This window comes from Python bivittatus, unplaced genomic scaffold (genome assembly GCF_059951505.1).
Source record: "Python bivittatus isolate LINGU-HERP-01145 unplaced genomic scaffold, Pbiv_v1 ctg000480_np1212, whole genome shotgun sequence".
In the NCBI taxonomy this organism is placed as follows: domain Eukaryota; kingdom Metazoa; phylum Chordata; class Lepidosauria; order Squamata; family Pythonidae; genus Python; species Python bivittatus.
This window is the reverse complement of record NW_028277075.1, coordinates 31807426-31829389: the sequence shown is the minus strand read 5'-3', so window position 1 is coordinate 31829389 and position 21964 is coordinate 31807426. Positions and strand designations below refer to the sequence as shown.

Here is a 21964-nt window from a genome sequence, read left to right as displayed (position 1 = left end):
GCAGTATCTGCAGTTCCTGTTCACTAGTATGCTTTGTTCTGACCACCTGTAACAACAGCTGCTCTGTGGGTGCTCTGAACCGCCTTGTCTCCCAAAATTCTTGCCATCTAAGAAATATGTATTCTTGAGGGGAAGAAAAGCAGGTATTTCAACTTAGCTATTTATTTTTAAGGGGAATAGAATCATTTTGCACTAGAGCTAAACAGTGCTTTGGATTCAAAAGGAGAAATTTGGTTCTGAGGAAACACAGGCATAGATATACTGTCAAAAACACCTTAATCAAACATGACTTTTCCCAGGATCATGGGACAGCTACAGAGTGCAGCTGTGTGAGGCCTGGAAAACATGCAGCTGCTTTAAGGTGCTGCTACACACATAACTATGCATTCTCCAAATTACATTTCTCTCTTGAATCAAAAGTGTTACACTGCCCTAATTTGTATTACTGTGATGTTTGGTTTCATTTTCTTTCATAGGGAAACAGTAACAGTTACTCACTCTCTCCTATATTGGTCTAATCCAGTTAATGTTCTATAAGCAGCTGTACTTTTTTCTTCTCACTATTTATAGGTAGTCCTCAACCTACGACTGTTTGGTCAGTGACTGTTCCAAGTCACAATGGTGCTGAACAGGTGGTGATTTTGACCGGTCCTCAAGGTCCAGCTGCCTCAGCATCTCTGTGGTCATGTGATTATGATCTGGGTGCTTGGCAACCCGTTCACTGTTATGACCGGTTGCCAAGCACCTGTGATCAAGTGATTGCCATTTGCAGTGTTCCCTGCCAGCTTTCCCAGAAAGTCAATGGGAAGCCGGCAGGGAAGGTTGCAAGTTGCTGGGGTAAGCCTCCCTACCCACGCACCCTCCACCAGCACCTTTATGTTCGCACTGCGGTGGCCACTCGCCCATCCTCGTGCACCCTTCCTGACCCTTCCTGCACCTCCCTCGCACCCCCATGCACCCTCCCTAACCCTTGCTATGCATCTTCCTCAACCTACACTGTGCCTCATGCACACCCCTGTACACTGTCCCTGTTCTGCATGGTGCCTCTCACGCACCCCCTCGCACCCTTGTGCACCCTCCCTGACCTGCACTGCGACTGTTGCCCCCCCTCCCTGACCCATGCCTCGTGCACCCCCTTGCACCCCTGTGTTCTCTCCTTGATCCTCCCTGACCCACATTGTGCTACTTGTGCACCCCGTCAGGCCCCCACGCACCCTCTGACCCACACCATGCCTCTTGTGCACCTCTTCACACCCCCTTGACCCTCCCTTCCCTGACCTGTGCCTCTTGCTCACCTGCTCATCCCCGTGCACACCCCACATACCCTCCCCAACCCACATGACACTTCTAGCGCACCCTCCCCTGCACCCCCATGTACCCCTTTGCTCCCTCCCCCACCCGGCAGCTACTTACCTGCCTGTGGGCCTGGGACTTGCAGCTTCCTGCCGGCTTCCCCACTGACTTTGGTTGTGGGAAGGTGGCAGGAAGTTGCCTCGTCCAATGACAGTGGGATTCAGTTAATGACGGCAACTGGGACTGCAGGGATTGCCATTGCTAAGCAATGCGGTCATGTTTTCTGACCGCATCACTTAATGATGGAAATTCTGGTCCCAATTGCCGTTGTAAGTCGAGGACTACCTGTATTAGCTTTTCTATCTTCTTGGCCAGTGGTAATTTATTAGAAGTGAAACATGTTTAGATGCCCCTATAAATAAACCAGTAAAACAACTACGGTGGTGCTTAAAAGTTTGTGAACCCTTTTGAATTTCCAATATTTCTCCATAAATATGACCTAAAATGTGATCTGTTCTGCACACAAGTCCTAAAACTGCTCCAGTGAATGGTGATAATGGAAGAACCAAAGTTAAGTTTTGCACGCAAAAAAAGTGCATTCTGAATGAATGAGATCCAGGGGAAAAATTATTCTGTAAGATGACATAAATTGATGGATACAAATAAGATGAGAATACCAAAATACTGATTAGACATTTGGAGACTCAATAATGAAAGAAAATGATGAATTTTTTGTGAGTAGCTCCTTAGACAGATGCTTTGAACATGTGATTTAAGTGTTAGTTTATTCATACAAACAAATGAGTGTAGATCTAAAATGGGTGAAGAAGATTAAACAAGGAGTCTCCAGCAGTCTGAATGGAATTAAAAATTAAAATGATGCTGTAATTTGGGATGAAATTGAATTGAGGGCATATTGAAAGGTGTATTTTATAATTTATAAGGGAATTAAAGTGATATTTTGAAGAGTGGAATTGAAATAAGTGCTATAAACATTAGTTCCCAAGAAAAAAGTTGATGACAAGGAAATTATAAATGCTCTGGGAATTTGAAAAATGGTAGGTATAGATGGTGTAACTGGAGAAATGTTAAAATACAGTTTTGCTTTGTTTGTGGAATGGCTGTGTGCCCAATTTAATGTGTGTGTGAAGTCTGCATCTGTGCCTGATAATTGGAAAGCTATTATATTTCACTTACATAAAGGAAACGATAACAAGAATGAATGTTGGGGGTTGGAGGGAGGTGATACTTTGTTAAATGTGCCTGGGAAAGTATTTGGTAAAGTTCTGATTTAAAGTTGTCACAAGACATAGCAATGAGCAAAGTTTGGGAAGTGCAGTTCTGCTTTTTGCTAGGAAGGGAGAGTACAGACATGAGTTTTGTTTTTTGGTAAGCCATTGAGAAATGTGTGAATGTGAGAAAGTTTGTACATTTGCTGATTTACAAAAAGTGTCTGATAAAATTAATAGGCTTGAATTAAAGAAAGTTTGCATGAAAATGGAGTTGGAGGTCCGTTCCTGAATGCAGTAAGAGCGGTATATGAAGGAAGTAAAGCACATGTGGGAATAAATGGAATGCTTAGTGAATGGTTCAACATGGAACAGAAAATAAGACAAGAATGTATGATGTCCATTTGATTGTTTAATGTATTTATGGATATAAGGAATCCTTGTGGTATCGTTAATGATATTAATGTTTGGAATATAAATGAACGTGTACTTTTAAATGCAGATGATACCAGGCTATTGACTGAGAACCCAATTGGTTTGCAGTGAATATTAGACTGTATGATGCAGTGAGGAGCATGGAACTAAAAAAATAATATATCAAAGACCAAGGTAGCTGCATTTGAAAAACAGTTACAAGTTACAAATAGTGAAAAACTAGACAGACTAGACAAATGTATGTACATTGGTAGAATGTTTACTGAAGATGGGAAAATGGATGGATAGATTTAAGACACACAAATGCTGATAGCGGATACTATATGGGGGAGGTGAGGAATGAATATTGATCAAAGGATGCAAAATGGCTATGTGTAAAATATACTTCTACCCACTTTGTTATATGGAAGTAGAAGTTGGAGAAGTCATAAAAGTAAGTTTTATTTAAGTTTCATTCTAGCAGGAATACACTACTTAAAAACTGTGTAGTAAAAGATGAAAGTTAAGGGCAAGAAACTTGGGTGCTGAATGAATATAGATTGAACTCAGAAATGAGTAAACAGTATAAAAGAAATATATTAATGTAATTTGGTCATATGGAGAGAACGAGGATTAAATTGCAAAATGATTATATGAAGGAAGGATGAATGAATTGAAAGGAAGATGAAGACTGAAAGCCATGGTTGGATGGAGTTGATGAAATTCTAAAACAGAGAAGGAGTTAAGAAGTTCAAGGAACAAAAGGCAGTGCACAAAGTGGTATATTGACATGGTGGAAGCAAAGATAATTTGCAATGCTAGGAAGGTATAGAGAGGTGTGGTGAATGGTCTTAGTGTAAAGTAATTTTAGGTAAATTTCTCATGCCTTATCACATGTCTTTTAATTTATTTGGCTTAAAATTTCTTACTCCATATTTGTGTTCCCATAATATTGCTTTCCCTGAAAGTGAATACACTGGTGGTATGTATGTATTTGATACATTAATCTGTTGTTACAAACCATGTTGTTTTTCTTGAAGGTGCTTTATTTAGTCTTTAAAAATACATTATTAATTTAGAATACCTCAAGTATATTCTAAATGTATTGAAATCCGTTGATAGATAAAGCATTAATGAGGAATTTAGGACAGACTACCAACAATACATTATAGAAGAAATATTTGAATAAGTCCAAATTATCTGGCTTTTCATTGGCATTGATAAGTAAGTTAACTGCAAGAAATAGAAAGCCATTATTAAAGAATTCTAGGTACTGTAAAATGTAACATTTATGTCCTGAATACTGAATTCAAAGTGTATTCTTTTAGACTTTGAAAAGTTTAAAATACTGAATTCAAGGTTTCTGTTAAACTTTTGGTCCTACCTGCATGGGGCAACACCATCTTGCATCTGGAAATAAAGAAGAACCTTCTCTGTTCCTTGTTATGGCAACAGATTAGTTTGGTTTCAGGGTGCTTGCTTGTAATGTTGCTAGAACTAGTTGTCATGCCACACATGGACTCTGAATAAAATTTGAAACTCAAGGCAAAATGGACCTAACAGAGAGCAATTATGGATTAATAATAAAGAATAACATCAAAGGGTGTAGTAGAGGTTCCATAATAGAGTAAAATAAGAAGTAGGAATCTGGGATCTGTGCTTCTCATATATAAATAATTTTTGGTTAAGCATGGTTACTGAAATACCCAAAAATCAGATGTCAACAAATTATTGAAGTGAAAGCAGATTGTAAATTTCTCCAAATTAGCAATATATGGCAAATATGGCTCTGTCCAAGTAAGTTTAAAGTGGTATATTTTGGGACCACTTTAGTGTATCCTAATTTCATAGACACTGGTGGGGTTTGAGATGTTAATGGGTAATTGGGAAAAATCTTGGGAGTACAGTGACTCAATATAATAATTTGTTGTATGAAAGCCATGCTAAGTTCATTTAAGAAAGAAGTATGCAATAAAGCTGCCAATACTATAAATCCTTTATACCTCCTTTTCCCAATCTTTTGCATTCTAATAAATTTTATTACAGTTTTCAGAGTAGGGTGAACATTACCATAACCAGCAGTGCTGATAAAGAAGCATCTATGTTAAGGTTTGGCTCTTGAGATAGTACTGAAGGTGGTAAGAGAAATATCTGTTACCGTTAGCAATATTTGCCTGGACGAAAATATAGGCATATAGCCCCAAATGTCCTTTTTTCAAACTGGATTAGCTTGCTTCATAAAGATGGCCTTCTTTTTATCAATTTGCAGCACCAGAGTGCCTGTATGTGAATCCCTTTCTCCATTGTAAACCATGCTCATAGCAGTCCTGCTGTTAATAATACCACCTTTTCACAAAAGTTATCACTATGATATACAGCAGATAAGTAATAACACATACAATCAAAAGTATTTGATTTAAAAACAACTGATTTATAATGATGTATCTTAAATCCTTTTCCAAATGCTTGGAGAGTGAAAACTAATCTTAACTGAACAAAGAGCATCCCAACATTTGGGACTGATTCAAGAGAAGATCCACTCCTACAATATTAACAGATGATCTCTTTGAATGGCATATTCCTGATACGGGATAAAGGGCCTCTACTGCAGATCATCATCATAAGGCAGTTTTATAATCAGGCAGGTAGACCTTCATTTGTCATTGTGAAGATGAATGGACTCTCATTCATCATTGCTTCCACCAGACAATTTGAAATAAAGAGTTATATTTTAAGTGAAGTACTCTACATGGAGGTGGTGAGAACTACATAAGATGCAAGCAAAAAACAAAACAGCTGTTGTATTCTTATCAGAATCTGTGTTTATTCTTTTTTCTTTCCTATGTATTTCAGATTATGCCTTCCTCAAGGAAAGCTCTGAAATGTAATAACAAACTGAATAATCTTATCCACTGTCTGAAAGGTATAAACACAGACTCTGATAAGAACACAGTAGCTTTTTTTTCCTTTCAGTGTTTTAACTGCTGCTTTGATCCCTTTTGCCCTAGTTTTATGTAGGCTTCCTTGAGCTCTTAGAGAAATGGCGGGCTATAAATATAAGTAAAATGGAAATAAAGGTTCTAATAACAATTTGTTAATCATGTCAGTTTTTCAAGACCTATTTTTCTGGATTAACTGTTTAACATACTACTTTCTCTGGGACATCTTTACTTTTATTGTATTTATTACATTGTTTAGGACATCAGAATGGCAATATATAAAGGGAATAGAAACATCTCAGTTTTGAAAATTATGTGATTGCCAGTCGGTGGTATTATACTGAAATATCTGGCTCAGTCTAAACCAGCAGACTTTTTAAAAGTTCTTAATTTTTTTTCATTTTTAATGAGCTGTAAAAATGCAGTTCATCTGTAGATAACAATTTGGGAAAAATCTGAGATCCATCATTTTTGTATTTGATGGTATTCATGCTATTCCAGATTTTTAAAATATATTTAGTTGACTTCCATGCTTTAGATGATCCCCAAAGCCTTGGATGTGCCCTCATCCAAGTTGTCAGGCTACTCACTCTGTATCAGATCCCTTAGGCCTTCAAAGCGGGTTAGTTTGCCACCTTTCACCAGTATCTCATAGGAAAATCATAACTGCTGTGCAAATGTTTGGGTAAATTTCAAGGGCTTTTCTGGAAATAGTGAAACCCTCACCTGGTATGTTTACTATTTTATTATATTATCCAAGATTGATAAAGGTCTGCAAGTTTTTAAATAAATTGCTCATTTATTAAAAAAAATACTATTAAATATCACAATCTCACTTGAGTATATACCAGTTAAACCTGGGCAGTTATTTCTGTTTATCAGTTTATGAAAAGAAGTATAGTTCAACTTAAAGCTTTTTTTTAGATTTGTGGAATCTTTATGCTTTCTGTCTAGAGTCACAGGTTGGAGAGGATTGTTATTGTTCTTTACCTATGTAGCAAGTTAAGCCAAACAAAGCCTAGGAATTAATTAAGACAGAGAACCTAGGAAACAAAGTATTAGAGGAGGAGGAGTTAGAAGAAATAATAGAGTGGAGATTCCTAATGAGCTGCAACTGCAGCCTGACAAAGCTAATGAATACTATTTTTTAAATGAGAAGGAATTATGTTCAGAATTACCACAAAGTATCCATTATTTGATGTTATAAATATGTAGAATTATACCTCATAGGTAGTCCTTGACTTACGACCACAATTGGATCCAGAACAGCTGTCGCTAAGTGATGCAGTTAAGTGAATTGCACCAGATTTTATGACCTTTTTTGCCTTTATCACAGCGGTTGTTAAGCAAATCATGTGGTTGTTAAGTGAATCCAACTTCCTCCATTGACTTTGCTTGTTGGAAGCCCCCTGGGAAGGCTGCAAATGGCAATCATGTGACCTCGGGACGCTGCAACAGTCATAAATACATGCTGGTTTCCAAGCACCTGAATTTTGATCACGTGACCATGGTGATGCAGTGATGGTCGTAAGTGCAAGGACCAGTTGTAAGTCACTTTTTTCAGCACCATTGTAACTTCGAACAATCACTCAATGAAAGGTTGTAAGTTGAGAAGTACCTGTAATACATTTTAGTGATAAGATTTGTTTAAGAAATATGCAAGATTTACAAGTGATACTTTGGTTTAAATAAAAAATTCAAAACAGTCCTTTTCTTTGATTTAAACAGTGATGATTCCCTTGATTTAAATCAGTCCATCCTGATAATAGCTGTTGAATACAATTACATGTGATACTTCAAGGGTTGATGGTACTGTCAGAGAATGTGGAGCTGATACTTGATTTGTGCATCATCTTTATGACTTAACTTTGCAAAATATACTTTTAAATTTTTGATTACACGCAGACTGCTGTGCTATGGAAAAAAGTACTTGAAGAACAATAACAAATACATAATTTGTTTTTCCTTTCCCCATCTCTGTGGGGGATTGTGAATAGGTAAGTATCTGTGGCAAGCCCATAACTTAATAAATAGTTACAGCCTTCTGCAATTACTTCTCCAGAGAGAAGATGCCCAGACTAGCCCAAAGTTACCTTGGGCAGCTAGGTCCCCCCTCCCTCCCCATTTCCCAGGAATTTTCCAATTGGTTAGTGTGGTCTATTTTCACAGAGGTTTTGTAAATCACACTTTGATTCTTTTTGTATCTTACTTCATAGAACAAATATGAAGTAATATACAGTCAAGTCATTTTTAAAATTTTCATCCTGAGTAAATGTAGGACAAACTCTTGACTCAGTTCATAGGTTTTTGAGAGTTCTTGGTAACAGATTTAATTAGCTTGGGGAGACTGATTCAAAAAAATTGCTTCTTGTGTCAGATATGTATAGAATTCTCTGTAACTGTTCAGGTGCACTAAAAGGTACATATATAATAGTGGAATTGTTTGTTTTGTTTCAATCTGTCTAATACTGACAGTGTCCAGAGGCATGTAGAAGAGGAGCAGGACTTGTGTGGCAAGCGGCTTTTGTCAGTCTAACCCCCTCTTGCCCCTCCCACAGACTCTGCTGTCAAGTACTATACACTAAAACACTGAGAGTGTCATGCTTGTAGTCTGAAAGCTGCAACTCATATAGCGACATGTGCAAATACTATATAAATATAGTATTTGTATACAATACAATACTATATAGTATAGTATAAGTGTGCTATAAGTATATAGTAATCAGATTTATTTAAGAAATATGCAAGATTTACAAGTGATACTTTGGTTTAAATAAAAAATTCAAAACAGCAAATACTATATAAGTATAATACTATATAATACATGTGCTAAATATATAAGATATTGGATATGAATCATACATATATAAATAGTTTCCTTTTTAAATATATAGAAGAGATTGATCTTTCTGCACTTGATGATAGTGATGTTTATGCACATTCCCGTTCTTGTGTAACTGGAGGAAGTAGATAGAATGGGAAAAAGTGCTATGCTTGCAAATCCAGGATCAATTCTTCATTGGCAGGTCAAAATCTCAGTTTTGAATATAATGGCAAACTATGATTTGCTACCAATCAAGTACTGTACTGGAAGAAAGGCAGGGGGAATATAGAAGGAATGCATGCAAGACTGACCATTAATAATGTAACTTTGAATCAGGTCTTGAGATTGAATATTTGGGGTAAAATAAAAAGAAACTTTTCATTAAAACAGTGGAAAACAACTGATGATTTTTGTTTAGAATGTAAAAGTGATAGAATCTGACTCTAAATTCTATCCTGTCAAATGACATTGTTTAATTGGTGGGACCTGGACCATGCCAACTCTGTCTGATTGTACAGGATGGGCAGAAACTATCAGACATAGACAATCGCTCAGATAGCCAGGCCCTAAGCCGTAAAGGTGTCAATAGGTGGTGACCAGTACTTTGAATTGCATCCAACTGGTAACTATTGCAGGTTTTGGAACAGTGATATTATGTGGAGATACTGTGGCATGCCCATTACTGCCTGTGATGTTGCATTCTGAATCAGCTGCAGCTTCTAATTTGTCTTCAAGGTCAGCCCCATGCAGAGGACATTGCACTAGTCCACACACAATGTGACTAGGGCATGACTGATTGGCTAAAGGGCCTCACAGTCTAGGAACATGCTCAATAGGCACACAAGATGGATCTGTACAAAGGCCTTCCTGGCCATAGCTGCCACCTGCTCTTTGAGCAGAAGCTACAAGCCCTGCCCCCACAAAAGCCCAGATTGTGCATCAGTCCTGAATGGGGAGGTGCAACTCCATCCAGGTCTAAAGTTGGAAAATCTCTGAGATGTGAGGCCCAAATACCTGTAGCCACTCAATCTTGCTAGGGTTGAATCTGAGTTTGTTTTTTTATATCTAGACCCTCACAACCTGCAGATGCTGGAACAAGACTTTGATAGCATCACTTGCATGGTCTGGAACTGAGTGGTATGTTTGGGTGTTATCACTGTATTGACGATACCTGATCCTGAATCAATGGATTATCTCATGCAGCAACCTCATGTAGTTATTGACTAGAAGGGGCAAGAATGTCACTCCTTGAGGCACTCCACAACATAGGGGCTTCGGGTTCAGTTTCCCCCTGAACCACTCACTGAGAAAGGAGAAATAGGTGTTTGTGTGTTCATGATTTGCATCTGTGGAGAACTTCATACTGGCATATACTAAAACTGAATTGAATGGATTTCATCTAAGGGTATTTGCTGAAAATAGTGCTAGAAAAAATTCCCAATTATTCAATTGCCTCTTCTTGATTCAGGTACTTATTCAATCGGTACTGCAGTTTACTTACTGGAAAAATTAATATGTGCTAGGTATTGAATGTAATTGAACATGTGGAAGGAATAATCCTTGGGGAGAATTGTACTTAACAGTGGCTTCAAAAACTCTGACTTATTTTAGTGATAAAACTTGCATAAATTTGGCTAGTTTCACATATTAGTATTTACAATGTTGGTGGAAAACCTTTCCTTCCTGATGACAATACAGTGGTACCTTGGGTCACAAACGCTTCTGTTCACGACCAATTTGGGTCACGAACAGCACCGTTCGCAAAATTTTGCTTCCGTCTGCGAACTCTGCATCGGGTGACGAACAGGATCCGCGGCCATTTTCCCTGCCGTGACACGTGGTCGTGGCTTCCTGTAGGGAGGGGGACTCTCCCTCCAAGCAATAACCGCCTCCCCACCTGCCTTCCTGTCCTCCACGCCAGAAGTCGCCTTGAGCAAGGTTAGTGTTCTCTCTCTTCGTACTGTATTTTGTTTTATATTTTTGTGGTTTAAAAAAAAAAATACATATGGTTCAGAATGGATTAACCATAATTACATTGAACCTTATGGGAAAATTTGATTCGGGACGCGACCAAAATCGGTTGGCAACCAAATTCGGAGGGGTCCGAATGGATTAACCGTATTTACATTGAACCTTATGGGAAAATTTGATTTGGGTCGCAACCAATTCGGGTCACGACCAGAGTCGCGGAACGAATTAAATTCGTGACCCGAGGTACCACTGTATTCGCTTAAATAAAAGTTGTTAAATGTTGGATCCAAATCTGATCGTAACCAGAGCCACTTTTATCTCTCTCTCTCTCCCTCCCTCCCTCCCTCCCTGATTATTAGTTATTGATAAATGTCAGTTGATGATATGATAGTACTTGCAAACATTTTATTTTTATTCTGGTTGTGGCATCTAAAATTTATATCAGTATTTATTGTTGAATTGGGCTATTGTACTTGAAAAGACACTGGGTTTTGTAAATCAAGGTCAACAGAAGATTGGTATTTTGACTTGGATTCAATTCACAATTTAAGATTAAGAATCACAACAGTTCCTGTGAGGTTGGAATAGAACTATTCTGAGTTTGAAATGCTTCAAATTAAAAATGTTTTAGGATCCCCCAAAATATGCCCCCCCCATGAATTGTGGCAGCAGAACCAAGACCCGTAACAATGTAGCAAGTATATGATAAAAAAAAAACTGTGGGTACAAGAAAAATGTTAACAGTATTACAGAGCCTAAACAATATTATTTATATAAAAATTTTAAAAACGGGGACAATGGACATCTCTTCTTGAATGCCTTGTACTCAGAATCTTATTAATAAGGAGCTACTGAAGCCCACTTTTATTTTTATGAAAACTGTTTTGCAAGTTTTACATTGATATCAGCCATTTTTATCAATATTTGTAATAGCTAATATAGTATGTCACACAATTCATGGAAATTACAGCATCTGTCAAATGAAAGCTTACCCCCCCCACCCCAAAAAATACTACTTGAGGCAAGTGTTTAATTTTATATAGATAAAGTTGGGCTTCTAAGTAAATATAGTCGGTATTCAGCATCCTGATGATAACTCATGTCTGCTTGGAGAAAATCATTACACGAGTAATATATGCTGCAGAATTATGAAGCTAACCATCCAGAGTCACTTCCTCATGAGATGGGCGGTGTTCAAATTTGAAATATAAAAGATAAAAATAAAACTATTTTTGGAACTCTAAAAAGAATGTATTAAAAATAAAGTAAAAGAGTGGGATCTTTTATTAACTAGATATTCAAACTGCAATTTCACTTGGTTACATTTTATTATAGCCTTGTAGATTACTACTTTGAATTGTCTGTTGGTAAAATGAAGAAAGCATTTCCTGTGTTGAAACTCCAAACTATGCCTTTTGTATATTTAGAAAGGAGGTGTGTTTGTGAGAAGGGAGAGGTGGATATTGTTAATTCCCCCATAAATAGTTTTGGTTTTTGTTTTGCAAAATAATTTCTTTTTCTGAACAACCAGAAGAAAATATGTTATATATAGTGCATTCGGAAAGTATTCAGACTCCCTTCACTTTTTTCAATTTTGTTATGTTGCAGCCTGATACTACAATCGTTCAAATTCATTTTTTTTCTCATTAATCTACACTCAGTACCCCATAATGACAAAGTGAAAACAGAATTTTAGAAATGTTTGCAAATGTATGAAAAAGGAAAAACTGAAATATCACATTGGCCTAAGTATTCAGACCCTTTGCAACAACACTTGAAATTTAGCTCAGGTGCCTCCCATTTCTCTTGATAGTAGCTGAGCTGTTTCTACACCCTGGAGTCCACCTGTGGTAAATTAAATTGATTGGACATGATTTGGAAAGGCACACCCCTCTCTATAGAAGGCCTCACAGCTGACAATGCGTACTGTATCAGAGCAAAAGCCATGAGGTCAAAGGAACTGCCTGCAGAACTCAGAGACAGGATTATTGCAAGGCACAGATCTGGGGAAGGCTACAAAAAAATTTCTGCTGCACTGATGGTTCCCAAGAGCACAGTGGCCTCCATCATTCTCAAATGGAAGAGGTTTGGCACAACCAGGACTCTTCCAGGAGCTGGCTGCCTGGCAAAACTGAGCAATCGGGGGAGAAGAGCCTCAGTAAGAGAGGTGACCAAGAACCCGATGGTCACTCTGACTGAGCTCCAGAGATCCTGTGTGGAGGTGGGACAAAGTCCAGAAGGACAACCATCACTGCAGCCTTCTACCGATTTGGGCTTTATGGCAGAGTGGCTAGACGGAAGGCTCTCCTCAGTGCAAAACACATGAAAGCCCACTTGGAGTTTGCAAAACAGCACCTGAAAGAGTCTCAGACTGTGAGGAACAAGATTCTTTGGTCTGATGAAACCAAGATTGAACTGTTTGGCCTCAATTCTAAACGTTATGTCTGGAGGAAACCAGGCTCTGCTCATCACCTGCCCAGTACTATCCCAACAGTGAAGCATGGTGGTGGCAGCATCATGCTGTGGGGGTGTTTTTCAGCAGCAGGGACTGGGAGACTGGTTAGGCTTGAGGGAAAGCTGAATGGAGCGAAGGACAGAGATATCCTCAATGAAAACCTGTTCCACAGCGTTCAGGACCTCAGCCTGGGCCGAAGGTTCACCTTCCAACATGACAGTGATCCTAAGCACACAGCCAAGACAACACAGGAATGGCTTAGGGACAACTCTGTGAATGTCCTAGAGTGGCCCAGCCAGATCCCTGACTTGAACCCTATTGAACATCTCTGGAGAGACCTGACAATGGCTGTCCACCGACAGTCCCCATCCAACCTGATTGAGCTTGAGAGGATTTGCAAAGAAGAATGGCAGAAAATCCCCCAATCCAGGTGTGCAAAGCTTATTGCGTCATACCAAAACAGACTCGAGGTTGTAATTGCTGCCAAAGGTGCTTCAACAAAGTACTGAGTAAAGGGTCTGAATACTTAAGTACATGTGATATTTCACTTTTTTCTTTTTAATAAATTTACAAACATTTCTAAACTTCTGTTTTCACTTTGTCATTGTGGGGTACTGAGTGTAGATTAATGAGAAAAAAAATGAATTTGAACGATTGTAGTATAACATACTGCAACATACTGCAACATAACAAACATACTGCAACATAACAAAATTGAAAAAAGTGAAGGGGGTCTGCATACTTTCCGAATGCACTGTATATCGTTGATTGATTATGTGCCATCAAATCATTTTCAACTCCTAGTGTCCATATAGATTTTCTTCATGATGATCTATCCCTAGCCTGTTCTTTCAAGTCTCCCAACAGTGTACTCATCACCACTGTAACTGAGTCCATCCACCTTGCTGCTGGTCACTCTCTTCCACTATTTCCCTCCACTTTTCCCGGCATTAGAGCCTTTTCCAGAGAGCTCTAATGTGCTCTGAAGTAGGATAATTTGAGCCTTGTCATTTGTACCTCAAGTGAGAAGTGAGAAGTTGATTTGTTCTATAATCCATTTGTTTTGTTTTCTTGGCTATCCACGGTATTCTCAGGAGTCTTCTCCAACACCAAAGTTCAAATCTGTCAATACTCTTCCTATCCTGCTTCTTTAAAGTCCAGTTTATGCATCCATAGAGTGTCATAGGTAAAACCATGACTTGCACAGCTCTGATCTTTGTAGGTATAGACATATCCTGCCATTTGAATATCTTTTCCAAGGCCTTCATGGTTGCTCTACCACATGCTAGTCTGTGGCATATTTCTTGATCGCTTGTTCCTTTGCTGTTGATGGTTGATCCTAAAAGGCAGAAGCTATCCACCACTTCGATATCTTCATTGTCAATTCTAAGGCTGATTGTTCTACCTGTTGTCATTAATTTGATCTTCTTTATACTTAATTTTAGTCCCATTTTTTCACTGTGCCCTTTGACTTTTAGTACTAGAGCCTGAGGTTCCTTTGCATTTTCAGCTATCAGAGTAGTGTCATTAGCGTAGTGCAGGTTATTAATGTTGCTTCCTCCAATTTTAAAACGACACTTATCTTCTTTCAGTCCAGCTTCCCTTAATATATATATTCTGGATATAGGTTGAATAAATAAGGGGAGAGGATGCAGCCTGGACGCACTCCTTTGCCAACCTGGAGCCAGTCTGTTTCGCCATGTTCTGTCTGTACTGTGGCTTCCTGACCTGCATATAAGTTTCTCATGAGGACAATGAAATGCTCTAAGATTCCCATGTTTCTGAGTATTTTCCACAGCTTGACATGATCAACACAATTGAAAGCTTTTTTATAATCAATGAAGCACATACTGACCTCTTTTTGGTATTCTTTGGCTTTCTCAATTATCCAGCATGTATCAGCAATCACGTAGCATGTTCCTTGGTCTTTTCTAAAGCTAGCTTGAACATAGGGCATTTGTTTTTCCATGTAGGACTCTAATCTGCGTTGGATGATCCTAAGCATTATTTTGCTAGCATGTGAAATTAAGGCTATTGTGCAATAGTTTGCACACTCTGTTAAGTCTCCTTTTTTGGTATTGGAATGTAGATTGATCTCTTCCAATCAGTTCTCCACTGTGTCATTCTACAGATTTGCTGGCATAGCTTAGTTAGAACCTTGACTGATTTTTCTTCTCTTGCTTACCATATTTCAGTGAGCATTACATCAGTTCCTGTAACCTTTTGATTGGTAATGACCAGAGTTCTGATCTAACTTCATCTTCTAGTACTAGAGGTTCTTGTAAGCAAGGAATGTCTTCTAAGGTATCTTGGATGTTACATATCTATTGTTCAGCATTTCAGTATACTCCTTCCATCTTCCTTTGATCTGGGCACAGAGAGAACTGCTCCTGTCTGTGCTCCTGCACTCTGAAGATGCCGGTCACAGGTGCTGGCGAAACGTTAGGAAACAAAACTTCCAGAACACGGCCACACAGCCCGGAAGACCCACACCAGCCATCGTATGCCGGCCGTGAAAGGAATACATTCCTTTGATCTCCTTTGAATCAGTTACTATCTGTCCATTGGCATCCTTTAGCATACCAATTGAAGGTTGGAACCTCCTTCTGAGTTCAGAGATCTTTTGAAAGACTTTCCTTGTTTTTTCCCCATCAGTTTCTATCTTCTATGTCTTTACAGATTTTGTTGTAATACTGCTTCTTGTCTCTTCTAACAGCTCTCTGAAATTCTTTGTTAAGTTTCTTTCTGAGATTTTTGTCTTTCTTGGCTTTGGCTTCCCTTCTCTTCTTGGCAATTTCCATGGTTTGTTCTGACATCCAGTTTGCTTTCTTCTGTTTCTTCATCTTTGGTATTTTTTTCACATTCATTCTTAACAACATCTTTAAGTTCATTCTATAATTCCTCTGGTTCTCTATTAATGAAGTTCAGGACTTCAAAGTAATTCCTGATATTCTCCTTGAAAATGATGGGTATATGTTCAAGATCATATCATGGAATCTGACTGGCTTTCTTCTTCTTCTTTAGCTTAACTTGGAGCAGTTCATGATCTGTTCTACAGTCAGCACCAGGCCCTGTCTTTGATGGTTTAATTGAACTCCTCCACTTCCTTTTAGCAATAATATAGTCAATTTGATTTCTATATATTCCATCTGGTGATGTCCAGGTATAGAGGCATTGTTTTGGTTGTTTGAAGTCAGTGTTAGTTGTGAAAAAATAATTGGAGTGGCAGAAATTGATAAGTCAGTCTCCTGCTTCATTTCAGTTTCCTAAGCCATACATTCCAACTATATTTTCCTCTTTCAAGTTTCCAACTTTGGCATTCCAGTCTCCAGTCACAAGGAGCACATCTTGTTTGCATGTTCTGTTGATTTCAAATTGAACTTGATCATAGAAGTCATCAACCTCCACTTCTGCATCAGTGGTTGGAGCATAAACTTGAATGATTGTCATATTAAAGGATTAGACCATGAAGTCTAATCAATATTATTCAGTCACTGATTGCACTGTAGCCAACTACTGTTCTTGCTACACCCTTAGCTATAAAAGGAACACAACTTCTTCTTTGTTTTTCATGTCCTGAGTAATAAACGTTGTGAACTTCTGACTGAAAATGTCCAATCCCAGTCCATCTCAATTTGCTGATGCCTAAGATGTCAATTTGTAGTCATTTCATTAATCTTTCACTGTATTGAGCTTTCCTGTGTCAGTGCTTCTTATGTTCCATGTTCCTACTGTAAATCTATCTTTGCAGCTTCGGATTTTCATTTTCTGTATGGCAAAATAGCAACTAGATATCCCAAAGGCGTTAATCTAGCCATGTCATAAACAGCATTAGTACTCCAAAAGATCCTCAGTTGTTCCTCAGTAGCATGTTGAGTGACATCCAACCTGAGGGGCTCATCATCTGGCATTATATCCATGTGGTTTTCTTGGTAAAAATAGAGGAGTGGTTTACTATTGCCTTCTCCCGCACAGTATGAATTGATGCTGTTGCCATTGTCACTAGAGTGATCATCTACCTTTGGCATCTTCCTATATCACTGCTGCCCAATATAGGTGCCTGCTTACTTTAGCTGGGCAGTGGATGACCTTCACACCTTTGGTGACCCATCGGGAATATATACTGTGGGCATACACTCCCAACGTTCTTCACTCATCACTCCCAGGAACACCCCCCCCCCCCCCCCGTTTATATGAGGCAGCACAGCAGGATTTGGGGGGGGATATTTATCATTACCACTAGAAAAACATTACATAAGAAGTTGCATATTTGCCCCTAGAAGCCAACTAGAGTAGAAGAAAATTTATTGGATAAAATCAGTTTCAGAGTACTGAGGATTATCTGTATTAAAATGTATTGCTCAACTTGATCATGTTATGTTGTTTGCATGTTCAGTCACTTTTAGCAAATTGAAATTCTTCTCACACCCCACACTTTTTCCCCTTGGTCCTTCACAACAATAAACATTTGAAAAAAGTTTACAATCATATGTATGTATGAGATGTGGGGGTACATGATAACATTTCAATTTATGGGAAGATTAGCTCTGTTTCTGCAGGTTATATACCTTGAAAAATTTGCAATGGTATTAGTGGAAGCTTTTGTTACTGTAACTCTTAGAGGCAAGTGAAAACAAGGAACGAATCCCACCAGGGAGGGGGGAAAATTGTGAAGGTTCACTTCACTGCTTGTCTCGTATGCAAAATTCCCATATCATATATTTATAGTAAAAAAAAAAAAAAAAGGACATCTTTGCCTTTCTACAGTATGAATTGCTGTGCTGGCCACCAAATGTTTTACCATCTTAGGGATGCTATAGTTGGTTAAGGTATGAGCATAAATGGGAATGTAGATCTCCCTTCACATCTTTTCTTGAAGTTCCTTCCCCTGAGGTTACCATCATCTTCTATCAGTGGACATTGATGAAAAATTCACCTAGAATAGGTAACTGAAGATGAAAATTATGGCCCATAATGTGATAAACATAGCAAAGTCAGCTAATATCTATAAAACTCTCTGAAATGTATCCTTTTGTGAACCTGATCAAACTGATGTATTTTTAATTATCTTACCATTATGAACAGTGAAATCTTAGTTTCATAAACAATCAAATCAAGATGCTAATGCCATTTGTATTGTACTTGAGATAAAAGGAAAATCATACATTGATGATAGATAGCCTTGTCCATTCCACTTCCAGTTAAGGAGGATTTGAAAATATCTATATCCCAGTGTAGATGGTTGTATTCTCAATTTATAGAAGAGTTTTCCGAGCTGACACATCCCAGCATGATCTCTGGTGTGATTATGTATGCAACATAACCACACTGTATATGTGACGTAATAATTGCAAAACATTTGCATAAACTTCCAGCCATTTTCTAAGATAACATAGATGAAGAAAATGGTGTTGATAAAATTGCCTTAGTTTAGGGTTCTGATGGTATTCTTCCAGGAATTGATTTGTTTTAGTGTTCATTGCAGACAAGTTCTGATTCTCTATTAGGATAACATAGTGTGCAATTCAAATATCATGGCAAACATATTCCAAATTTTCTGGAACTTGGTAATGGACATAATCCCCATCAGTTATCCCTAGGGATACTAACAATGAGTTCCATCACTACCATAGATGCCAGTGAACTTGGATAGAACCCAGATATATCAGCTGGCACAGGAAAACCAATTATTGGTAGAATTACATAAAAGAATAATCCCTTACAATGGGAGTTAATCAAACTAGCATTTTTGTATGAGTAACTGATTCAGTCAAGGCATGTGTCAGCAGACAGGCATGGTGTCATCAGCAGTGCAAAAAGAAATCTATGAAATAATGACTTGGGTTGGAAGCACATTTGTTGATCAAAGCAAGAATAGGAAAAAACTATGTTGGAGATTTGCTTTGTTGGAGATCTTTACAGGATTTGGACTGGGGTCTCCATTTATAAGATATTTGAGGGACTGCCTCTTCCCGGTCATATCTACCCACCCCATCAGATCTGGCAGGAGAGGCATGCTGCAGGTCCCACCTAATAAGGAATGTCATCTGATAGGACTCAGGAAGAGAGCCTTTTCAGCTGTGGTACTTGCCCTTTGGAACATCATTCCCCTGGAATTTAGATTGGCCTCTACCCTTCTGGCCTTTAGGAAGGCCCTGAAGGTATGGTTGTGCCACTGCGCTTGAGAGTGGTGAGCCTTTTCAGTGGTTATACTGAATTATATGTATTGATGGTATTTGCCTGCGGATTGTGATTATTTTTATGTATTTATGTATTTATTTATTCATTCAATTTATATAGCTGCCCATCTCACAATCGTGACTCCTGGCAGCTTATCATTACTACATAAACAATACCCCCCCAATAAAGCAACTATACAAACAATACAAAATGTTAAAAACAATTAAAAACCATACAGTACAGTCACCCAGAGAGCACAGCCATTCAAGAATGGTACAGCCATTTTATGGGCTTCACACCACTGTCTGATCCCTAGGCCAGATGGCAAAGCCAGTCTTTAGGCCCTTCCGGAAGGCCATCACGGTTGGGACCAGCCTGATCTCAGGAGGAATGATGTTCCATAGGGCGGGTGCAAAAGCAGAAAAGGCCTTCCTCCTGGGTCCCATCAGATGACACTCTGTGATGGACGGAACCCACAGCAAGCTTATTCCTCCCGACCTGATGGGATAGGTAGATGTCACTGGGAAGCAGCAGTCCCTCAAATAACCCAGCCCTATACCACGTGGGGCTTTATAGGTTATCACCAGCACCTTGAATTGGACTCAGAAGCAAATTGGTAACCAATGCAGCTTTTGGAGCAGAGGTGTAACGTGCACAGATTACATTTTGTGAATTTTTAACAGTAGTGTTAGTATGGTTGTATGTTTGTTGTTTTTATTTACATTTTTAAATTGTTCTTGCTGTCATTTTTTATTGTGAGCTGCCTAGAGTCACATATGTGAGATGGGTGGCTCTGCAAATTGAATAAATAAATAAATATAGTTTTAAAAAATGCATTAATGTAGACATATACACTGTATCAGAAAATGTGATGCACAGGGGCTGTAGGTAGTAATAGTCTGAAGGCTATTTGGCCTTATATGAGGCTTTTTACATTGCTTCCCAGAATATTTCAGAAGATTTGGCATCTGTGATATCTCATCCTTCAGATATCAATGTCTCTGGTTCCCAGGCTTAATCCTGCCATTTAGAGGTGTTGACTGCTGAAGAGGGGGATTGGCCTTCCACATGGAATAATTATTAAGTTTTTTTCAGAAAAAGTGTTGAAGATCTTTTTATTTTCTCATAGAGCATAATAAAACATTTGGGTATAAGAATGTGATTAGGGACCCTGATAGGAAGGAATAAATTCAAGACATTCTCATTCTGGATTTTTGTACAAAGCAGTCTGTCCAAAGGTGTGGAGAAAATCTCATGGAAGGAAAACCAATAATTGGAATGGATCCAACAATCTTTTTATTAAACTGAGTAAGCTACAGTGAGTCACTGGACTCTGCTCATAAAGACTACCAGCTAAAAGGTTCTTATATACAGCAAAGTAGAGAGAGACATTTGCTAAAGATAAAGGAACTGTTTTACTACTGATAAGGGAAACAGATAAAATAATTTCAAAGTTTCACCACATCCTGGGGAGATATCTAGCTATTTGCTTTGAAACGCAGGATTGTTTGCTCTGAAATGCAAGCATGTGCTTGGTTATGAATCTGCTTTGACAATCTGACCCACTATCCTACTTGTAGAGAGGAGGTAATAAACATACTGATTAGAAATGTCCTTGAGAAAGTTACAGCTTTACTGCAAAGGGAGAAAAGATTACATTGGAATGTAGCAGTGGTTACAATACATTCAGAGTTATTCCAGAAGAAGTCAAAGTTACATTCATATTCACTGTGCAATTAACATATATTAACCTGCGATAACCAAAGAAAATCTTCACAGAAGAAAAATAAAGACATTTAAGGCTCTAAACCAGTGATGGCAAACCTATGACACATGTGTCAAAGGTGACACGCCACAACACTTTGAGTGACACGCGAGCATTCACCAACGCCTGACAGCAAGTATTCTCCCTGTTTGAGTTACCAAAGAAACTGAATTTGTTTTACTCGCATTTCATTTTTGTAATTATTTGACGTTTCTTTATAAAATACATAGCACCACACATGGTTGGACTGTATTTTTTTTTTAAATAAATGAATATGTAAAGAATAGGCATTTTCTGAATTTTTGATGTGCCAGGCCCATTGCTGCTCTAAACAGCATAATGACTTTCCAGGGAGCAGATGCCTGGCTATTTCGGTTCATAAATAAAATGCTACCAGTAGATTTTCCATCTATGCAAGAATTCCTGTAAAGATTTTAAGCTAGGTTTTAAAATTTCTAATAGGCATTTCCTTTGATCCTTGGAAAAAGGTATAATGTTTCTTGTACTAAGATTAGATTTATTCGGGAGATTATTTCTTTTGCATGCTGGGTTCCAGAGCTGGGTATGCTATTATTGAACCTATTCTGTGAAGATAAAGTCATGTTGTAATTTTTTTCATACCTGACAAGATGTAATTCTGTCATCTGTTCGCTCAGAACTATGTTCAGCAGGGGGGAAAAAGGTGCCATAGATTAGTTGTTACAGTATCTTGTTTTTTTTACTTGGGAAAGCTAATGCCATTAGAAAATATAATTCTATGCCTTGGAATAGACTTGGTTAGAAGCTGGTATTGGTTAATGGAATGAATCCCTAGAATGGCTGCTTTGTATAAGTGAATGTGTGGTGTTTCTTTAAATTGATGAATCATATTTTAGAATAAACGAATCTAGTGGA

At 38.3% G+C, this 21964-nt stretch overlaps 1 protein-coding gene across 7 annotated transcripts in view; it reads left to right on the top strand.

The window, feature by feature from the left end:
- FUT8 (fucosyltransferase 8) overlaps nt 1-21964 on the top strand; it is a 105934-nt gene that overhangs the window by 9737 nt on the left and 74233 nt on the right. The window contains exon 1 of one of the 7 annotated variants that reach the window (XM_025165173.2): nt 2580-2682. The exons of 5 other annotated variants lie outside the window; for them this stretch is intronic. The gene's annotated coding sequence lies outside the window, so the exon portion shown is untranslated. Of the gene's footprint in view, nt 1-2579; nt 2683-21964 lie in introns of those variants that run through there. One more of the 7 variants, XM_025165175.2, reaches the window with a different exon arrangement.